Source organism: Taudactylus pleione, unplaced genomic scaffold (genome assembly GCF_031769625.1).
Source record: "Taudactylus pleione unplaced genomic scaffold, aTauple2 ptg000276l, whole genome shotgun sequence".
Lineage (NCBI taxonomy): Eukaryota > Metazoa > Chordata > Amphibia > Anura > Myobatrachidae > Taudactylus > Taudactylus pleione.
In genome coordinates, this window is record NW_028284678.1 from 12,205,669 (window position 1) to 12,226,936 (window position 21,268).

Consider the following 21,268-nt stretch of genomic DNA (forward strand, 5'->3'; position numbering starts at 1 on the left):
TCTATCTGTTTCTGCGTACAGACATTAACAACCGAGCACAGGAGGGACTGGCTGAACCCGTCCATTAAAGTGCGCAACTGCCACTCATCCCCTGAAGCCCCGCCCCCACTCCTACGTAAGTCACCAAAACCGTCTAATTGTTTTGTCCCTCGATTCTCTTTGTGCAGTCCAGACCCCGCCCCTCAATAGGTCATTGGCGCGCCGCCGTCACGATTGACAACACGCCTGCCAATCGGACCGCTAGATGTTGCCCCGCCCTCTGGAGCTCCGCCCTCTCTCCTTGCTCTTGCGGTAACAGTATGTCAGTAGCAGCAGTGGCTGGCAGAGCCGGCTAGGGGGAGAGAGCACACCGGTGACAGCAGCAGGGGAGGGATGCTGCAGCAGGACGCCAACGCCGCCGGGAAGAGACACCTGTCTGCAGGTAAGTGCTGCACCCTGACAGATGGACAGCAACATGACCAATGTCACAGACACATACATATTATTATACATCTGCAGTGCATATACATCACCTGTGCACATACATCTACTATACATTACATAGATGTATATGTGTCTTGTTTTGGTTGCAGTGGGTATATGTATGTATGTGTATATATATATATTGTGTATATATATATATATATATACATACATACACATACACTCACTACATGCATATATTATAGTATTTATCTTGCGCAGGCTGCATTGAACATATTTGTGTATAATATTGTCCTTGTTAGGGCTGATGGTTGTGTTCCCTGTACTGCATCACTATAGCAGCCTGCCCCTTCTGTCATTGCCCTGGCATCACTGCCCCATTGCAGGTGTAACAGTGCCCCCAATCGCTGTTGCTGTATATTCTGCTATAGCCAGCCCTGCATGTAGACATATCCCACTGTTGCTGGAAAACTGCATGTTGTTATTGTGTATCTAATGCAAAGCAGCAATCCCCGCACATTCCTAGATACTCCTCCTCCCCCCCCCTACTGTCCTTTAAAATCCATATGTATGATTCGAGGACTCGGTTGTCAGATGCAGGCGAGCAGTGTTCTCTGCCATAATGACACCGAATTATCTGTGCTGGTGAGGATGGGTTCTCTTCTTGCATCCCCGATCATATGTGTCGGGGTTTCCGCATGTTCTCAGGATGGATAGGCCTGAGATAGCGGTGGACGGTAACGTTGTTTACAGCCGGCATCACTGGGGAACATGGCATGGCTTTCCTTGTACTCCGGTGCAATAAGCTCTAACAATTGTCCATGAGCAAAACACTCCACTCAGGCCAATTCCAGCCATGTTAAGTGTCTGTCCCTGTGCTTTATTTATGGTCATACCAAAGCAGACTCTTACTGGGAATCGGACTCGTTGGAAATTAAAGAATCGTGTTTCATATAAATAACATAGGAACGGTAATAAAAGGGAAACACTGAAATTTTGTGTCCGTAATCAGGGCTTACGTCAATTTTTCAGGACTAATCCGATAATGCGTATCAGTCTCTACATGGTATAAAATAAAGTCCATCGTTGTGATATATCTTTAACGGTTTAGGCAGCGTAAGAAAGTGCTCGGAGTTATTTTTTTTTCTCATTGACTTGCTTCACTAAAATCGTCACCGCTCGACTCCCTTTTGTCATATGTTATTATGTCATACACCTAAACCTTCCTCCACACATGCTTTATAGAATGGTGAAAACTGCATCAAAATCCATCCAGTGGTTCAAGAGATTAGCAGACTCTATTTTATGCTATGTATAGATATACATGTGTGCATATGTATGTGTGTATATATATATATATATATATATATATATATATATATATATATATATATATATATATATATAATCTCTCTCTCACCATGGTACTCACCTGTCCCGTGATGGGCTACTGTCAGATGCAGTTCTTTTATAACTCCTTGGACAGTATTCAGTTGTTATAGCGCGCCCGATCTACCGTATAAAATGAGGGGAGATCGAGGGGCACTATTCAATTGTTGCAGTTTTTCGCACTGATCGCGCCCAAAGTGGTCAGGTTTAGCCGCGTAAAGCAGCTACCCCCGACCAAAGTGCTGGGCGCAAACGCGACAACTGATGTTTGGAAGCCCAAACATGTCACTTTTCGCTCCTTTGCAGCTCGCACCCCGCTGAGGCTGTGAGCTCAGCTGAAATGGTGCGCTGGCAGCTGATCGCGCCCGACAGGAGAAACAATTGAATAGCTCCTGTTGGGCACGTACAGGGGCACAACAATTGAATACCGCCCATTGATTCCTATGTGCTTTGCTACACAAGCGTTTTAAGTTGCTTCGTACTGAAATAATCTCTTCAATGGGGTTGGGTATGATTTCCCGGCGGTCGGGATGCCGGTGATCAGGATACAGACGGCGGCATCCAGACAGTCAGTATCCTGACGCCTGAAGGTAAGTAGCCGAACCCAAACCTCTAACCGTAACCCACCTCTCCCGCAGCCTAAACATAACCCTTACCCTGCGCAGCGCTGCCCAACCCTAACCCTCCCCCTAACACTGATCGGGATTCTAGAGCCGGGATTCCGACTGCTGGGAAGGTAACTACATCCCTTTTCAATGGATGAACGCTGACATTTAGTAACATCACCTGAACTTCAGGCGACTAAGCAGCCAATCATGAGCTTGTAGCCAGTTCAGGGCAGGAGATGTTCATTGACATTGAGAACACTGGAATTGTTTTGTTTTGTTTTTCCTCATATCTCTCTTTGGGAGACTAATTCATCTTTTGAGATCTTTACTTGCTGAGACTAAAACGTGTCGGTATGGCCCTAACATTAGACTGCGCTGATTGGGAGCGTGAGTGCGAAATACTGTGACAATACTGGTTTGGACACTCATAATGCGCCTTACTGAGCCCCTCCAGTATTAATAATGAATGTCGGAGGCTTGTCTACTGTGATATCTTTGTTCTTGCTGTATTACCTGAATTGCTGACTGTGTTTTAGGATGTAAATACAAATGATCAGAAGTAAACTGTAGACTTTTTTTTTATATATATAAAACAAACAAAAAATTGCAAATTTATCAAGTTCTGCTTTTGTACTTGTCCGTAGAGAAGTCTGTTCTCTTTGTGTTAATGCAGATAATGTGTCAGTGTGATACAAAGGACTTTGTCAGTAGTAACTAGATTTTATTCGCTCTTGGTGGTGATGTTTTGTGTTAATGCAGCCACTGGCGGCTATACCACGGTGCACTAAGTCATTCCATATGCCATGTGTAAATAGGGTGTTCTAAAATTACCCCAACACTCATTTTCAGTCAATTACTGGCAGGATTCTGGAGTGCGAGCTTTGCAGGTTAGAGTGTTCAGACTGACGTGCCGGGTCTCATTTGCATATGATATGATAATTACAGCTGCTTGTGATCCAATCTGATGATTTTGTCCCTTTCATCCTATTACTGGGTGGCTTTAATTATCAGCAGATGTTCGTTTTGTCTGATTATTATTATTATTTTTTTAAATTCATTTCTTTACCAGCTGTGTGTTGGTACGGTCTTATATGGTATGGCTTCAGCTTTCTAGCACTAGAGGATGAATATGTGACATGTATATAAAATAATGTAGCTCCTTGCAGAAGTTACAGCTGGAGTGCACTAATATACTTGTACAGTCTAGGAACCAGCAGGATCTTTTAAGAAGTCATCAGGTATTTTGCAACCATTGAAACTGATTGATTAGAAATTTTTCCCTGCCCTATTTGGTTTAGGTGCATCGGCTGCCCGGCTCCTGAGACCTGTCCAGCCCTAAGATATAATGGTATTAGAAGTCCTCTTTAAGTTCTATGACTTTATGAAACGGCTGGGTAAACCTGTTAATGGAGAGTAGGGAACCCACAGAGTATTGCTAATCTAACTGTTATCCATAGTAGGGGGTTATAGTTATTATTTTGCTCAGACCTCATATTTCTATTTTTTATTTTTTTTTGGTACAGTGGATGTGTCAAAACATCTCGGAGACTTCTGATATCCTTATTTCTCAGCAGTGTGTGCTAATATCACACAGTTGGAGAGTTATTTGGGTGGTATTCAATTGTTTCTACCCCCCTTCACGCCCGACGGAGCTATTCAATATTTGCTCCTGTCGGGCGTGATCCGCTGCCGACGCACCATTTTAGCTCGCACCCCTGGGGGGGTGCCCACGTGGCACTTTTCGCGAACGCGCCCAGCACTTTGGGGGTAGCCGTTTTACGTGGCTAAACTCTACCTCATTGGGCGATATTTTAAGCAATTGAATAGCACCCCGCATGCTCCATGCGGGAAAATCTCAGTTTAGACGGGAGATCGGGCACAAGAAAACAATTGAAATCCGCCCTTGGATATAACTAACTTTCTAGATGTGCAATGACCATGTCTGTGTCCAGTGTTGCGGAAATGGATATTATAACAGTGACATAACAACATAACTGAGGGGTCTATTTATCAAGCTAGCAGTTTCGGCATCATTTTATGTATTCCCACTATGTACTAACGGCCTATTTTTAAAATCTCCTGCAAAAGGCTAATTAGTGCCGCAGACCACAGTCCCAATTATTATCAATAGGGACTCCGATCTGACCCTTACAGATGTATCCTCATACGCCAAGCCTCAATACGCCATGCTGCGTGAAACACCTGGCATGAGTGATCCGCACCCAGCGGTGTAGCGTAGTGACTTTTTCTTTAAATTTGTGTCTTAGTCACACTTGTGACGCAACAAAACGCCACTCAAGCTGTAATACAGATGCCAGGCTGCGGCTTTAACCACACAGGAATTCGTTTTAAATATGTACTAAGTCGCAGGTGAAGCACAATGTAACGTGGTGTGAAAATAAGCCACGGCCCCTGCATCATAGCACTTAGTGTACAGATTCAGACTCATGACAAGTGGCGCATATAAAATTAATCAGTGTAGTCTTGTTAAGCGGTTTTGTCTCATAGCGTTGATGTTGGTCATGTGTGAGGGCACAAATACTTGTGTGAGTGCAGGAAGAGCCTATGGGTGAATCAAATGTTTAATTCTGGTTATGTTTCTGTGGTGGAAGATATGATCAGAGAGGTAACAGGGTTTCATGGCGCCCTGTGCCGACCACGGCCCTGATTGCATGGTATCATGCTGGGGGAAGGACAGTAGCACTATCGGAGCATCCCCAGGATGTCCCGAAGTGCTGTGTAGGCTGCCGACTGCATGTCTAGAGCATCCAACATTCCAGGCACCCTGCCAGCCAGATGCAGGGACTGTGGGGCAGCGTCAGTGCCACCCACAGAGCCCTGCGCTCTTTGCTGCGCCATCGGTCACCCCCCACAGTTACAGCCCTGGATATGATCATGTCTGAAACCTAATGTTTAAGTTCTGAGCCACAATCACAGACAGCACCAGGATTCTGCGCATGATCAGAGTTTGGTGACTTAGAGCCCCCAACCTCATGCCCAATTGGTTGACCAAGCTGCAGTTTTGTCCTTAGAAGGTGAGCTTCTGTCATAAGAACGGGTCTCATCCATCTCTGGAGCTCAGCTAGACGGCCATTGAGGAATTGTATTTTGGGTTCTAAGTACCCAGAGCAAAGTGACAGATACTGCTGAGTATCCTCGCCTTCGGAGTGACAATCCAAGCCGTGACATGGGACATACTGTAGGATGATCTGGAGCAGATGAGTGTACTTATAAAGACAAAACCTCATACTTTGTCCTCACTTTTAACAGTGCTAATAATGTGTTTCAAAGTTTCCTTGTACTAAATACAATATCATGCAATGGGCGCAATTCAGTTATTTTCCTCGGCTGCTGACCAACGCGCCCAACGGAGCTATTCAATTGTTGCACCTGCCGGCGCGATCACTGCCGGCATTTCAACTCTCACCCGGGGTGGTGAGCTGAAATGCATGAAATAAGACTCGTTTGGGCGCCCAAGCGGCACTTTTCGCGATCGTGCCCGGCACTTTGGTCTGGTTTGTCTGTTTTATGCAGCTAAACTTGACCTATGGGCGCGATCAGCGCAATCATTGGCATCAATTGAATAGCGCCCCGCGATCGCCTGTCACTTTAGTCGGGAGATTGAGTGCGATAAAATAATTGAATTGCATCCAATGTCTGCTGTATATACGCAGTTTCTAAGTCAACACTAGAATATCAGCAGTTGTCGACATGATTAAATTGTCAGCATATCAAATGTGACATTAGTATTAGGTAGGGATGTGCAGGCTCGGATAGGTTCGAGTTTGCACGTGGAGTTCGGATTTTTCCCTCCAAAAAAACGGAACTCAGAACGAGGCAAAACGTCATCTTACATGGACGAACATCATCATTCCTGGTCTTTTGTCCAGGAATGATGATGTTCGTCCATGTAAGATGACGTTTTGCCTCGTTCTGAGTTCCGTTTTTTTGGAGGGAAAAATCCGAACTCCACGTGCAAACTCGAACCTATCCGAGCCTGCACATCCCTAGTATTAGGCTTACCTGAAAAAGACATTTGTCGACATTCTGAACATTTCGACATTCCATCCGTGTCGACATAATCTATCAATATATATATATTTTTTTATTATAGCTTAATCTGTCCTTGGTGAGTAATTTGTTTATAGAATCATGTGATCGTTTTTAATATAATCTTTGTTATAAATAGTGACTCTTATATGTTGTTGTTAATGGTGTTTTTGAATTATTCACAATAAGTAATTTGTGTGTCTGTCTGTCTGATCCCTAGAGTGTATGAGCTGTAAACGTCCATGGTCCTGCCCTGTAAATTGTGATTTGTCTGACTCAGTGCTGGGATCATATCCCTAATTGCCTTACAGGAAGTGTAAGTGTGGGCTCTGGACCCCACTTTGTAGCTAGCAGCCATCTCTGCCCTTAGATGTAGTGTGGGGGGGGGGGGGGGGGGGGAGGGGAACTGAGTTTTATCCGTCAAAGTGTCCTCTGTCTTTCCTGGTGTGGTCAGACACGACATTAGCAATGACCCCAATTCCTGTGCATGTGGCCATATATGGCAAGTGAATCGCTGTCTGCTATCCAGTTACAGTGGTACTTGACACATTGTATTATCCTCTGTTACCTCATTCATTATGTATGGCCGCTTCCAATGCACTGATTGCTGTGTAAATAGCAGGGTGGTTCTGGTAATCACCCTTCGTTATCTGCAGCTTGTATATACTAATCAAGAGTCCATTGAGTGCCAGCTGTGGAGAGCGTTTTTTTCCACGATGGTTGTCTGTTACTTCATTGTAGCCCTCGTTTCCTGGAGCGCTTACAAGTCGTTAATACCACAAAGACCTATTTTGTTGCTTGCTGCATCCTCTTGGTGGCTTCGATGTAACATGGCCGCTGTCCTTTAATATTTTGTATTTATATTTTTATCATTTTTACAGGTGCAGAATACCGAGCTTGCGTTTCTGAATTGGCTGCACCACTAACCGTTGCCTCTGCGAAGTCTGACTAAAGATATCGTTTATCGTTCAATCGTTGAAAAAAATCGTTCACTTTCTGAGTTAAAACGATGCACGTTCACGTTTGTAGTTCAGTCAGACTGACCAACTCAACGATTTTCATTAAGGGAATATGCAAAAATCGTTTGTAGTTCAAAAAAATCGTTCATTACACTTTAAATAATCTGACAGAAAATCTGACAGAAAATCTTTTAGTGTAATGAACCATTTTTTTAACTTCCCTGAATGAAAATCGTTCAGCTGGTCAGTCGGAATGCACTACAAACTGGAATGCGCATGAACGATAATCATTCATCGTTATAACTCAGATTGACGATTGAACGATAATGACATCGTTATAGTTAAATCGTTCAAAAAATCGTTACGTGTGTATGCACCTTTTAAGAATGACTCTACGGCCAGTTTACTTTATAGTTGATATCGGGTTTATTTATTTAAAGGGCCCTGAACCTTCCCCAGCAGCTCGTATGTCCTTGTTCGCTGACTGTGTTTGATCTGTTATTTTTTTTTAGCAAAATTTATTTTGAATTTTACGTAAGGTACAACAATATGTGCATAGATAAGAGAGATATTTAGCATATTACACAGATAAAAATATAGGGTAATAAAGTATCCAAAATACACATATAGCAAAAAAAAAAAAAATAACAATCTGAAAATAGATAAAACATTAAAAGATAAAAAATTGCTATATATCACAGCACATACTTCGAAAATAGATTGTAAATAATAGTATGAATTACACAAAAGAGCAAGTGGGAAATAGAAAAATGTGTGAGAGAGAGGGGAGAAATGAAGAGAAAAGAAAAAGAGGAAGAATAAGATGGGGGACAGGGTAAAGTGGAAAAGAGGCCGAATCTGGGTCTCTATTGTACATTGGGAAAACTTAAATAGAAATCGCCATAGTAAAATGGAGAGAAAATAAACAAATAACTAATATAGATTAATTAGGAACGTTAGAGTAGGAGGTTCCAAAAGCCTGAGTGCAGGGTCCCATGTGGTGTGGTGTTGTTATAGAGGAACCAGTCACACCAAACCATGAGGAACCTAGGAGAGGTATTGTGGATATAAGCTGATATTTTCTCCATGGCCGCCACGTGCCAGATTTTATTTATAAGTTGTTGGCGAGGAGGAGGGTCAATATCTTTCCAGTGTCTAGCAATTAGACATCGAGCTGCATTCAGAATATGTGAAGAGAGCTTAACGGCATGTTTATTAAGGACCGCAAGTGGACAGCCAAGGAGGAAAGACCAGGGAGACTTAATCAGTGGTATTTTAAAAATTTCCGAGAGGAGACTGACAACCCCGTCCTAGAATTGAACTATTTTAGGGCATGACCACCATATGTGTATGAAAGTGCCTATCTCGCCGCAACCTCTCCAACATTGATCAGAGACCAGATGATACATTTTGTGCAAACGGGCAGGTACCAGGTACCATCTATAATACACCTTGTAGGCGTTTTCCTTAATTAAAGAAGAAATAGAGGACTTGACACCCTCTCCCGCAACACAGACCATGTATTCTCATCAGGTGGACTCCCTAAATCTTTTTCCCATTGAAGTTCATGATTTGGCGTATCTGGGATTTTAACAGAGAGCAAAAAGTTATAGATAACAGATATAATACCTTTCATAAAAGGATTATGGAGACACAAAGATTCAAATGACGTTAATGATCTATCAATTGAATTAGAAGGGAGGGAATTTATAAAATGTTTAACTTGAATATAAGTAAAAGTGTTGATAGAGGATATGTTAAATTTATTCTGTAAGGAACCCAGAGAGGCGCACCCATCCGAGTCAAAGATATCAGATACCACCCTAATCCCACTTTTAATCCATGGAGAGAAGCGGGCGAGGTTGAAACCCCGGGAAAATACCGGATTAAAACATATAGGAGTAACGGGATGGGTAGGAGGTAATATTATAGTGAGATGTACAATGATCCCAAATGGAGCATGTAAAAGAGATAACCGGATGCAAGCGAACAGATTGAGGTCTATCCGGCGCAGCCAGACCTAAGATAGCGGACATAAAAGGGATATAACACGAATTAGCTTCTACTTCTACCCATCTAGGTACCTGGGATGGAGCAAACCAAGCTATTACTTGGCTTAAGTGGGTAGCCTAATAATAGAGGTTAACATCAGGAAACCCGTTGCCCCCATTGGTAATGGGGCGACTGAGAGTGAGAAAACTGATACGGGGAGGCTTGGATTTCCACACAAATTGAACAAACCACCTGTGTAATTGTAATAAATTCGGTTTGGGAACAGCAACTGGGAGGGTCTGAAAGAGGTAGAGTAGTCTCGGCATGAGGTTCATCTTAACTGCCACTATTCTACCTAACCAGGAAATAATTAGATCACGCCATCGGAGAAGGTCTAGTTTAATTGTTTTGAGCAGAGGGGGAAAGTTTGCAGAGAATAGGGTGTCATATCTGCTAGTAATATATACTCCTAGATATTTAATTTTAAAGGGACGCCTGGCAATGTTATAATTGTGACGCAGGAGATCTAAGGCCATAGGCGATATATTAAGCGCGAGAGATTCAGTTTTAGAGAGGTTAACCTTGTAGCCCGAGAGAGAGCCGTATATAGACAAAACTTGAAAGAGTTTCGGTAGAGACGTATGGTGGGGAGATGTTAAAGTTAGAAGAACGTCGTCGGCATAAAGGGACACTTTATATTCTGCCTCTCCTAGTAAGGTACCTCTAATATCTAAATTAAGGCGGTGTTTGATCTGTTATAACGTCTGTGCGGCACTGGTTTCTGGCACCTCATGACTAGCTATGATGCTGCTGTTGTAGACAATATTGGCTATTTAAAAAGAAAATCTGTTTTTAGATTCCTTTTTCTCAGAATAAAACCAGGGTACTCCCATCTGAGACGTGGTGTGTAAATAGAAATGCTGTCAGGTATTTGGTCACCCCTGGACTCCTTGTCTGCGAGTCAGTAGCTTTTATACATACAAATGCAGAGCGTTATGTTATGTAACTCTTACAGGTGTTTGGGCTAGGGTTACACCCGGGTGCAGGAGTGGTGCTTATATTAGTAACTACAGTGCCTTCGTCTCCTTCCTTGCTTTCAGTAGATATGGAGATCAGTTGGGTGACGGGAGACGTGTCATGTGCGCTCTCACCTTGCCTCAGGTAAGTGCTCTCTGGGAAGATCACCTGCTCGTCAGGGATTCCAGTAGGTCTTTTCGTGAATCCAGGAGTCTCCAGTACATTCTGAAGAGGGAGGTGTGGGTAATGAGGCAGAGAAGCCATAGGTTTTGTATTAGCCTGAATTAGCGCTGATATATTCTCTTTGTCACTCACATCACTAAGCGCAGAAGACTTGGACTATACCATGTATTTGCGCCGCACGTTTTAATGACGGTGCATACTAAATGGTAATAAGATCATGCTCGTATCCCAGTGTGTATATATGTGTGTGTATATATAATATATATATAGCATTCCCGCTAGGCTGATTTTAGCGGGGCGCTGCGCCCTGCCCTCCTTCTGGAGGGCAAAAAGCGCCCTGCCCTCACTGCACAGTGCACCGCTAAGACAGCCTGTGGGTGCCGTCATCACCCGCGGGTCGCAGTATCCGGCAGGTGGGGAAATGTCACCGCCGGTGAATAGACGCTGGGCGCATATGCCCAGCATCTATTCTACCTGTCCGCAGCGCTTGGGTGTTGCCTGGAGTGTCCGTAAGTGCTGGGCACACCCCCAAGAATGACGAAAAGGTGACTCATCTTATAGACACGCCCCCTTTTCAATGACCACGCTGCCTTTTTGGGTGCACACGCGGATGTGCCCTCTCTAGCTCTGGCGCCCTGCCTGCCGCCGGAGCTAGAGTGAACACTAATATATATATATATATATTATATTATATTATATGAACAAGTGACCAGGCAGCACTCCATGGACTTAAATAAATAGACGTAGGATCAAGTAGTAAGAGCAATGTTTCAGATGTTTTAATTCATATTTCTTCAAGGCTTGAAAAAAGATGAATTAAAACATCTGAAACGTTGCTCTTACTACTTGATCCTACGTATATTTATTTAAGTCCGTGGAGTGCTGCCTGGTCACTTGTTCTTATCTAAGCCTGCACATACAGTCAGTCAGGTGCATAGATATTGGGACATTGACAGAATTTTCTTATTTTGGCCTCTTCACCACCACAATGGCTTTGAAATGAAACAAACAAGATGTGCTTTAACTGCAGACTTTCAGATTTAATTTGAGGGTAATTACATCCAACTCAGGTGAACGGTGTAGGAATTACAACGGTTTCTATATGTGCCTCTGGTTTCTATATGATGCTCTGCCAGGCCTCTACTGCAAATGTCTTCAGTTCCTGCTTGTTCTTGGGGCATTTTCCCTTCAGTTTTGTCTTCATCAAGTGAAATGCATGCTCAATCGGATTCAGGTCAGGGGATTGACTTGGCCATTGCATAACATTCCACTTTTTAGCCTTAAAAAACTCTTTGGTTGCTTTTGCAGTATGCTTTTGGTCATTGTCCATCTGCACTGTGAAGCGCCGTCCAATGAGTACTGAAACATTTGACTGAATATGAGCATATATTATTGCCCAAAACACTTCAGAATTCATTCTGCTGCTTTTGTCAGCAGTCACATCATCAATAAATACAAGGGAACCAGTTCCATTGGCAGCCATACATGCCCACGCCATGACACTACCACCACCATGCTTCACTGATGAGGTGGTATGTTTTGGATCATGAGCAGTTCCTTTCCTTCTCCATACTCTTCTCTTCCATCACTCTGGTACAAGTTGATCTTTGTCTCATCTGTCCATAGGATGTTGTTCCAGAACTGTAATGGCTTTTTTAGATGTTGTTTGGCAAACTCTAATCTGGTCTTCCTGTTTTTGAGGCTCACCAATGGTTTACATCTTGTGGTGAACCCTCTATATTCACTTTTGTGAAGTCTTCTCTTGATTGTTGACTTTGACACATATACACCTACCTCCTGGAGAGTGTTCTTGATTTGGCCAACTGTTGTTAAGGGGTTTTTCTTCACCAGGGAAATAATTCTTCTGTCATCCACCACAGTTGTTTTCCGTGGTCTTCCGGGTCTTTTGGTGTTGCTGAGCTCTCCGGTGCGGCGTTTCTTTTTATGAATGTTCCAAACAGTTGATTTGGCCACACCTAATGTTTTTGCTCTCTCTCTGATGGGTTTGTTTTGATTTTTCAGGCTAATGATGGCTTGCTTCACTGATAGTGACAGCTCTTTGGATCTCATGTTGAGAGTCGACAGCAACTGATTCCAAATGCAAATGTCACACCTAGAATCAACTCCAGACCTTTTACCTGCTTAATTGATAATTAAATAACGAGGGAATAGCCCACACCTGTCCATGAAATAGCTTTTGAGTTGATAGTCCCATTACTTTTGGCCCCTTAAAAAGTGGGAGGCACATATAGAAACCATTGTAATTCCTACATCGTTCACCTGATTTGGATGTAATTACCCTCAAATTAAATCTGAAAGTCTGCAGTTAAAGCACATCTTGTTTGTTTCATTTCAAAGCCATTGTGGTGGTGAATAGAGGCCAAAATATGAAAATTCTGTCAATGTCCCAATATTTATGCACCTGACTGTATATGTGGGTTCCTCTGTTTTTTTTGCATCCCGGCCGTTGGAATTCTTATAGGAGTGCTGATCAACAAAATCATGTGTGTGTGTGTGAGTATATATATATATATATATATATATATATATAATATATATATATATAATATATAGTTTTGTTATAACTAGTTCTTTGTTTGATTACTCCACTCTGTGAGATTTTTGCTTCCTGTAGATGCTGCTGACGGATGAGTGGCCGCAGCTGACCCCGGGGGTCTGCACTTGATAAGTGTCAGTGGAGCAGATAGCATTAGTGGGATGTTGTATGCTTCAGGCCGGGAAGTATGGAAGCTTAGGAGATCACTGGTAGACACATATTTAAAAAAAAAAAATGTTTTCAGATCTATTTCTTTTTGCAAAAGTGCGCCCAGTCATATATAGTTAGTCATTCATTTATAAGCCGCCAGTCGTATGCTGTAGCGCTGTATTTGTCGGGGTTAATCTATAGCGTTGGATTTTTTTTTTTTTTCTTTCACCATGTTTTAATATATTATTTATGTTTCTGCACAAAGGGTAAAAGTGTCATTTCTTAATACTCCAATTATTCCCCACAGACCTCGTCTCGGTGTCTCGTGCTGAGGAGACGGGGAGTTTGACATCTTATAGCAATAATTGAACCTGACACCTGTGTTCAAACAATAAATCCCCCACTGTATGAATAAACATCAGCTTTACTTTATTCCCTGTAATAACAATTGCTGCCGGTTCCAGCTCTAGGTTTAATTTCTTACCTAAAGGACTTATTCATCTCCTCTCTACCTAACGCTTGTGCAAATAAAAACTGACGGCATGTCACATTCTCCTCCAAGGGCCATTTTTAAAATGTGTTTTCTTTACAAGGATACCTTTTGTGTCCCTCCTTGCACGAGACACTTTTTCTACGAGTCTTTCAAATACTCTTTATCTATTTTATTATTATTATTTTTTTTTTCATTTATGTCTTGTGGATTGCAGAGATAAATATATGATGGAATGTTATTGGTGTGAAACCTTTATATGTAGGACACCACAATACTCTATGGGGGGAAAGCAATTGTTTTCTGCGACCCGATAATTAAAGGACGCCTGGCAATTGGGCGCACACCCTCCTGAGTTGGCGAGCAGAAATATGCGAAAAGATGTGGTTTTGGACGCCCAAACACTAACCAGGATTTTAGAGGGGTTTATTCGTTTTATATGGCTAAACCTGGTCTATTTGGACTCAACATACGCGACAAACAAATAAAAGAAAAGCCTGTATAACAAATCCTACAACAAACTAGTCCTTCATTTCAAAACGGGACAATAACCTATGCGGGTGAGGAAGTCTCTGCAGGTAGGAGACTGAGGGGACCCTTCGTCATGTCGGTGGGAGATGTAGTCCGGAAGCCGACGGTCTAAATGCCGACTGCCGGCTTCCAGACATTGTAATCCCGACTAGGGACGAATGACAGGCGTCTAATTCTAGACGCCTGTCATTTGACCAACGTCAGGAGACTGGCGCCCGGCATCCCGATCGAGCGGGTGCCGCAGCGGACAGCCGCTGGGGGGGGGGAGGGTTAGGTTTAGGGCTCCCGGGGGGGACTTAGGGTTAGGCACCCCCCTGGGAGGTTAAGGTTAGGCTAGGGGGAGGGAGGATTAGTGTTATGACTTACGTTTAGGCAGCGGGGAAGGTGGGATTAGGTTTAGGCACAGGGGGGTAGGTTAGGGTTAGGCACCCTAAAGGAGGGTTAGAGTTAGGGGGTAGAATTAGATTAGTTTATACTTACCTTTAGGACGATCGGGATTTCCTCCTGTGTCAGGCAGCCGCTGTCGGGATTTGTTAATACATATCACACCCGTCGGTGGAGACCATGATAAAGCATGGTAGCATATACTGGGGAGGATGTTTTACATGTCATGCAAATATTCTACTGTAATCATACAAAGATAAAGGGCAGATCGTGCTCTCCAGGTAATTATAACAATTTGATCATTTTGGCTAATTTCTATATAATTCAGTGAAACCACTTGTGCGGTTAATATAATAATCCATATTTTTTAGTGAAGTTTGGGAGGAGAAAATAAAATGAAACGTTTTAGTTTATCCTGTTGACGCGGCCCGATGCTTAGATCTCTGCATTTCTGTTATCCTGTAGTATTCAAATCTTATTGCTGCTTTTTTGCTGGGGGAACATTTTTTTTTCTATTATTCTACTCTAGATATAACCCCCTCCCTTTTCAAGCAACTGTGAAATGCCATTAAATTAATCAGAGCAACCACTATTTTATATTGCTAAACATTTTAGTTTATTCTAGGGCTGGGCCAATACACATTGTACGGTTGCCATGGCATCCAAACTTTTCATCTAAAATTAAAATTAAACTTTTTGTTGAATTAAGTATGAGATCTGAAAATTATAACAATACAAAATCAGTCTTCCAACTAGTCAGTTTTACCCAGCTTATCACTACAATCGCTGCTATCTGAAATCAACTGTTTCGGGCATATAAATTTGTAACACGCTTGGCATGTATGAGTGGTCCTAAGATCTTCTTTAGCGGGACACACTTGACATCTTTCTCGAACTCCTGTAAAGTATCATATTCTCCTTCTGATCCAAACTACTTTGTCTCCTCTTTGCGTCTCCCACCGTACAGAGGGCCTGATTCAGAGCCGGATGCTCTGACAAGAGTGCTCGTTCTGAATCAGGGCCCTCCTACCTAATATTGGAGCGGCCAAAAAGATGGTCGCGATGGTCAAGACCATCGCGACCATCGGGCTTGTGACGAGACCCTGCGGTAGGGTCTCGCTGCCCCAAGCCCAGGAGTGCTTTTGGCTCTATCAGAGCCAAAAGCACTCCCACTGACATCACTAGTGATGTCAGTGGGGCCGGCCCCAGACGGTAGGCGTTCCCATGGGAATGCCTCCGTCTGGGCAGCAATGCCCCTGGCACGCCCACCAAAGGGGGCGTGCTGTCACTCACCATCGACAGCACGCCCCCTTTGGTGCGAGACCCATAGCGACGGCTTAGCCGTCGCTATTCGGGTCTCGCGCATGCGCACGACGGAGCTCCCTCCGTTGTGCGCATGCGCACTAGGGCACCATCGACCTGCTTGCGAGCGCTCAGCGCTCGCGAGCGGGTCTGAATCCGGCCCAGACTCCTTCTCAGTGTCATGAACACTGCCTTGCTCTTGGTTTCTCGTACTTCACTGTAGTCCCTCCTTCACCATTTGTGTCCTCTTTGGACTCTCCGTTGTATTCATTGTCAACAACTTTCCACCTACTAAAACTTCTTTTCCTATCTCCTCCATTATGTTGTCCTGATCTACCTGTTCCATGTCATTATCACACACTAGCAACAGCCCTTGATAAAAATGGCATTCTCAGCTTTGTCAGTCTCAATCACATCCTCAACTAGTTCTGCCGCCAATAAGATTTAGTCCAAGACACAGAAATGTTTCTTTTTTATGTTAGTTCAAGTAAGAGGTTTGGGATCTGTGATCATTATAATTTTAAAAATGGTGATACCACTATTCTCTTGTAATCCTCCCTGAGTGCTCTGCCGCACCGGACATTGTAAACCACTCTCTTCTTGTACAATCGCTGCAATCGCCAGGTGTCCAGGGCACTGTCCTCTCCTTCCTATTCCAGTTAGCCTTCTACTTATGGAATCTCTCCTACAGTTTTCATTTCTCGTGTTCCACTTCTTTTCTGCATCCTCTATCAGTACAGCAGTGCTCAGTCCTAGGCCCTTTGTTCTTCCCTGATTATATCCCTTCTCTATGAAAACCAGTATGCTCCTTCAGGTATCTGTATGATTCTCTGTGTGGATGACACCCAAATGTTGATATCCTTCCTCTCTGAATCTCACACCTCCCTTTGTTGACCTGCGCTACTGAATGTCTTTCCGCCATTTCATCTTCGATGTCCCCTCGCTGCCTCAAATGTAATCTTTCACAAACTGAGCTATTACTCTTTCCACCAGTGGCTATTTACATGGAGTTAATTTAATTGTTCTCTGTGTTAGTTGACGTCACGACAATAAGCACTACCCCTCAAACTCCCTGCCTCGATGTCGTCATAACTAAGGACCTTGCTCCCCATGTGCAATCTGCAGCCACAGCCTGTAACATGCATCTTTGGAACATCTCCAGAATACGCACATATCTCACACAAGAGACTGAGTGTTGCTGGGTGCACACTGGCCCACAAATCGGCCACTCCATTGAACAGCCGATATATCTTATCAGCGTCACCCAGTGTGCAGACAATATGTCTATGAACTACATCATTCGCAGACATATCGTGTTGGCTGTGCTGCACAGCTGGTGGCCGATATATCTGCAGACATGTCGGCTCATCATGCTGTGTGCACAGGTGGTCAGCAGACACTTGCTGCTGAGGCCGCCAATGACCGACATCGCAACTTGGTGGACCCATTGGGCTGGCGATTGGTAAGTGTGTATGTGCTTACCAGTCGTCGGCTAGGACTGCGGATCGGCTGCATGGCCGATCCGTCATCCTGTGTGTACCCACCTTAACAACTGCACCAGCATACACTGTACATCTCTCCACTCATCTCACAATGTCTTCCTATTCGTGCCGTCCACTGTTGTAAGACAACGTTCTACCAGAGTACTACCCCTTTACACAGTAAGAGCAGAACTTCTATATTGTTCCTGGGGATTGTAAGCTTTGCTGGCTGGGCCCTATTTCCTCTTTGTCTGTCTGTCAGTGTACAGTCTTTTATTGCTGTCTTTGTTCCCAATTGTGGAACTGCCCTGAGGAGCGTATTTCCAGCAATGTTTCAGGCATAAGGATCCAGTCGCATGTGATGGCAGGATGATAGCTATGCTGTAATAAGGGGGAAGATCAAAGGAATTCCTAATCGTAATCACGCCGCAGGAGCGGTTGGTGTATGTTACACATCAAACATGTCACACAGCACACCTAGGAGGCTACATCTCCCCAAACCTGTAATCAGGGAACTCGCTGCTCAGCATCTTCCTCACGCTTGTTTGATGTTACAGCTACAGCAGCGACTACAGTTACTTAAAGGGGAGGGAATGGCAGTGATCCTTCTCTCCGTGTGCCTTGTACGTATTTGTTGTGGACTGTGGAATTTCTGGTACGGTCCGTAATGTTGTGTTTTTTTTTTTATTTTCTTTGTCATTTGTTGATTTAACAAGGCCATCATGAAACCAAATGGATTCTGAAAATGCGCACGTCACATTTGATTTCTCTGCGCCTCTTACCTTACTGCCGGGAACACAGGCTGCCTCTGCACCAACATTTGGGACCATGGATCCATTTATTCAGCCATTTATGCCGATTAATGTTTTATCAAAACAGTCTATTGGGGGTAATTAAATTCTGCGCAAAGGCCACAATGTGCCATTCCGGAATGTCACATGTCTGCCAGTATTGCAGGTTTCCCTCGCACCCCATAGAGGTGGGAATGGAAACTCACAATGTTAGCACTAATGTAAAGTGGACAGCCGACTTCTTGAATTAAATCAGCCCTGTGTGTGTGTGTGTGTGTGTATGTATGTGTGTGTGTATGTGTAAATTTCTGACATCAAAGTAGAAAAATAGCTGCTGTTGCACCTACCAGTATGTTTTTGAAGTGTGGCAGAAATCGGAGCACTTAGAGGAAACCCACCCAAATATGGGGGAGACATACAAACTGTACACAGATGAGGCCCTTGTCAGGAATCCAAATTTAATTTGATAAAGATTAACTGAAATCTACAGCACACAAGTAGATGGGTTAGAATCAAGTTTCCGCATGTATTAACTTTTCAGTGCCCTCTAACGGACAAATTATCTGTTGAAAGAAACTTTATTATCCTATTAAGGCCCAATGATTCTACACCACTTAAGCTGCATACACACACAACGATTTTGTTACCAACGATTTTATGAACGATTTTCTGTCAGATTTTTTAAAGTAATGACCGATTTTTTTCACCTAAAAACGATTTTTACATATTCCCTTAATGAAAATCGTTCAGTTGACAAGTCTGACTAAACTACAAACGTGAACGTGCATGAACGATGATCGTTCATCGTTTGACTCAGTAAGTGAACGATAATCGTTCAAAAAATCGTTGTGTGTGTGTATGCAGCTTTAGTAATAATTTGCCAACCTGTATGGGCATGAACCTATATCAAAGCCTAAACATGCTTAAAGTTACCAAACCGTTTATACTTTATGGGGTAAGTTCAATTAGACGTGAATGGAGGCAAGTTGCCGTTGTATCGACGTGGAAACGCTACTAAAGCATCTCGATCCCCTTGAGACCCAAATCTTGCCCCGGACTACGTATCGGACTGTGAACAAAAATCTGCGAGTGCGGCATGTATCCGCACTTGTGGACACGTCGGATTGAATCGACCCCCTATCTGTTTATACATGTTTTCATGGCCCTGTAGATTAGATTATTGATGAGAAGCTTCTCAGTCTTGCATCACTTTGGAATGAGGAGCTTGAGGAGAGTCTGTGCATAAATCGTAATAAAACTCAGTGACTGACTTGCAGTATGTTAAGCTATCCTTGTAATTTGACCTGATATTGATTTTCAGGCACTGGAGAAAATGAGCTTTTTCTGTGTGTGTAAGATTAGCCTCCAACTACTTTATTAGGGGGACTGGAAGCTGAAAGTGATCCAGGCTGACAGCCTGACAGCTAAATAGCCAGAATGTCTACAGAATTGGTAAACTGGCAGATGAGCAGGTCAGACTGCGGCATTCCGCATCATAGGTACAGATTGGTGTATGCAGCAGTGGTTTAAAGGGGAATAACTAGCGTGCACTCAGCCGCACGTTATGTCGCAGGAGGTTTGAGGGGAAATATGTGACATGCTTTGCTTTTACCATTTCAGCTTTTTATTCCTCAGTCGCAACCTTTTTACCATTGATAGCATCTGTTTCTGATTATATAATTATTTAATTTTGGGGATTTACTTGTCCACACACTTTTTTTTTTCTCTTAACTTTCAAGTACGACCATACTTTAGTACAGAAAAGATTTGTGTTTGTATTTAATATGCATTTACGTACATTTAGGTTAGGCTGGTCACACTTGCATCACTTTTGTTTCTAAAAGAACAGCTGCCTTTCTATACAATCACACCGATATAGGATTACATTGCATAGGGTACGTGTGTGTATTTTTTTTTTTTATCTGTTCATTTTAATTTGTCCATAAATCACAGAGACAAGTGATTCCTCAGCATAAGCATTGCAGGGCAGAAAGACGTTTACAGAGCATGTGTCATATATATAACATTTGTAGGATCGTGGAACTTGAATAATACAAAGCTTTCAAATCGCATATAATACAAGCCTTTTCGGTTTGTTGACGAATTTGACTATCTAAAGGGGCCTATCCATTAGCAGATAAATTTGAACGATGAATGATATATATCGTTCAGTCGTTCAATGTATCTGTCATGGATAGGCCCTGAACGATGACAGATGCGCACTCCGGCGGCCGACATATTTATTTCTTTTGTCTCTCCAACATATGTTGGTCAATTATCGCTCATCGCTGACAGATATTAGAAATATTTGTCAGTTTATAAGCGATAAACGACAAACGTTATTTTTAATGAAAATCAATAGAAACATTAAAAAAATCCACTCCCTGAATGAGGTCATCCAATATCGTTCGTCGTTCGCAAAAATCTGTCATGTACATGACAGATATGTCACAGCAGCCCCAGGAGTTTCAATGGATAAATCTTTTGTCTTTCATCGTAGAGAAAGATCTGCTAATGGATAGGCCCCTTTAAATGTTATTATTTTGAATCTGTTGTCATCCACTCAGTGATTCTTCACCATATGAAGAAAGGAAAAAAACCAAACTGTTGTTTTTGAATGAGCTGATTGCAGTGTGTGTGTGTGTGTGTGTGTGTGTGTGTGTGTGTGGCCACTGATACTTACACATTATGGGGTATTTGGTTTAAAAAAAAAAAAATGAAAATACAATACCATTTGTCAGCCTTCCTTTTACAGTATATATATTGAACGTATACGTTCTTTTCCCTTTCAGTCCATAAAGACGACCTCTGAGACAGGCCCCCTCTGCGTATAGGTATGTAATAGACACATTCTACTGGGAGATGACCCTATTCTAGCTGGGACCCACGGCCTCTCTCTTCTGCTGAGTCTGCTGTAATATCTGTAACTCTGCTGCATTGTTCTTCTACAGCTGACAGTCT

At 43.0% G+C, this 21,268-nt stretch overlaps 1 protein-coding gene across 4 annotated transcripts in view; it reads left to right on the forward strand.

Moving 5' to 3' along the window:
• Positions 1-289: 289 nt before the first annotated feature.
• TIAM1 (TIAM Rac1 associated GEF 1) overlaps positions 290-21,268 on the forward strand; it is a 317,485-nt gene continuing 296,506 nt past the window's right edge. For 3 of the 4 annotated variants that reach the window (XM_088481650.1, XM_088481655.1, XM_088481653.1), the window contains exon 1: positions 290-421. The gene's annotated coding sequence lies outside the window, so the exon portion shown is untranslated. Of the gene's footprint in view, positions 422-21,099; positions 21,142-21,268 lie in introns of all 4 variants that reach the window. The other variant, XM_088481651.1, reaches the window with a different exon arrangement.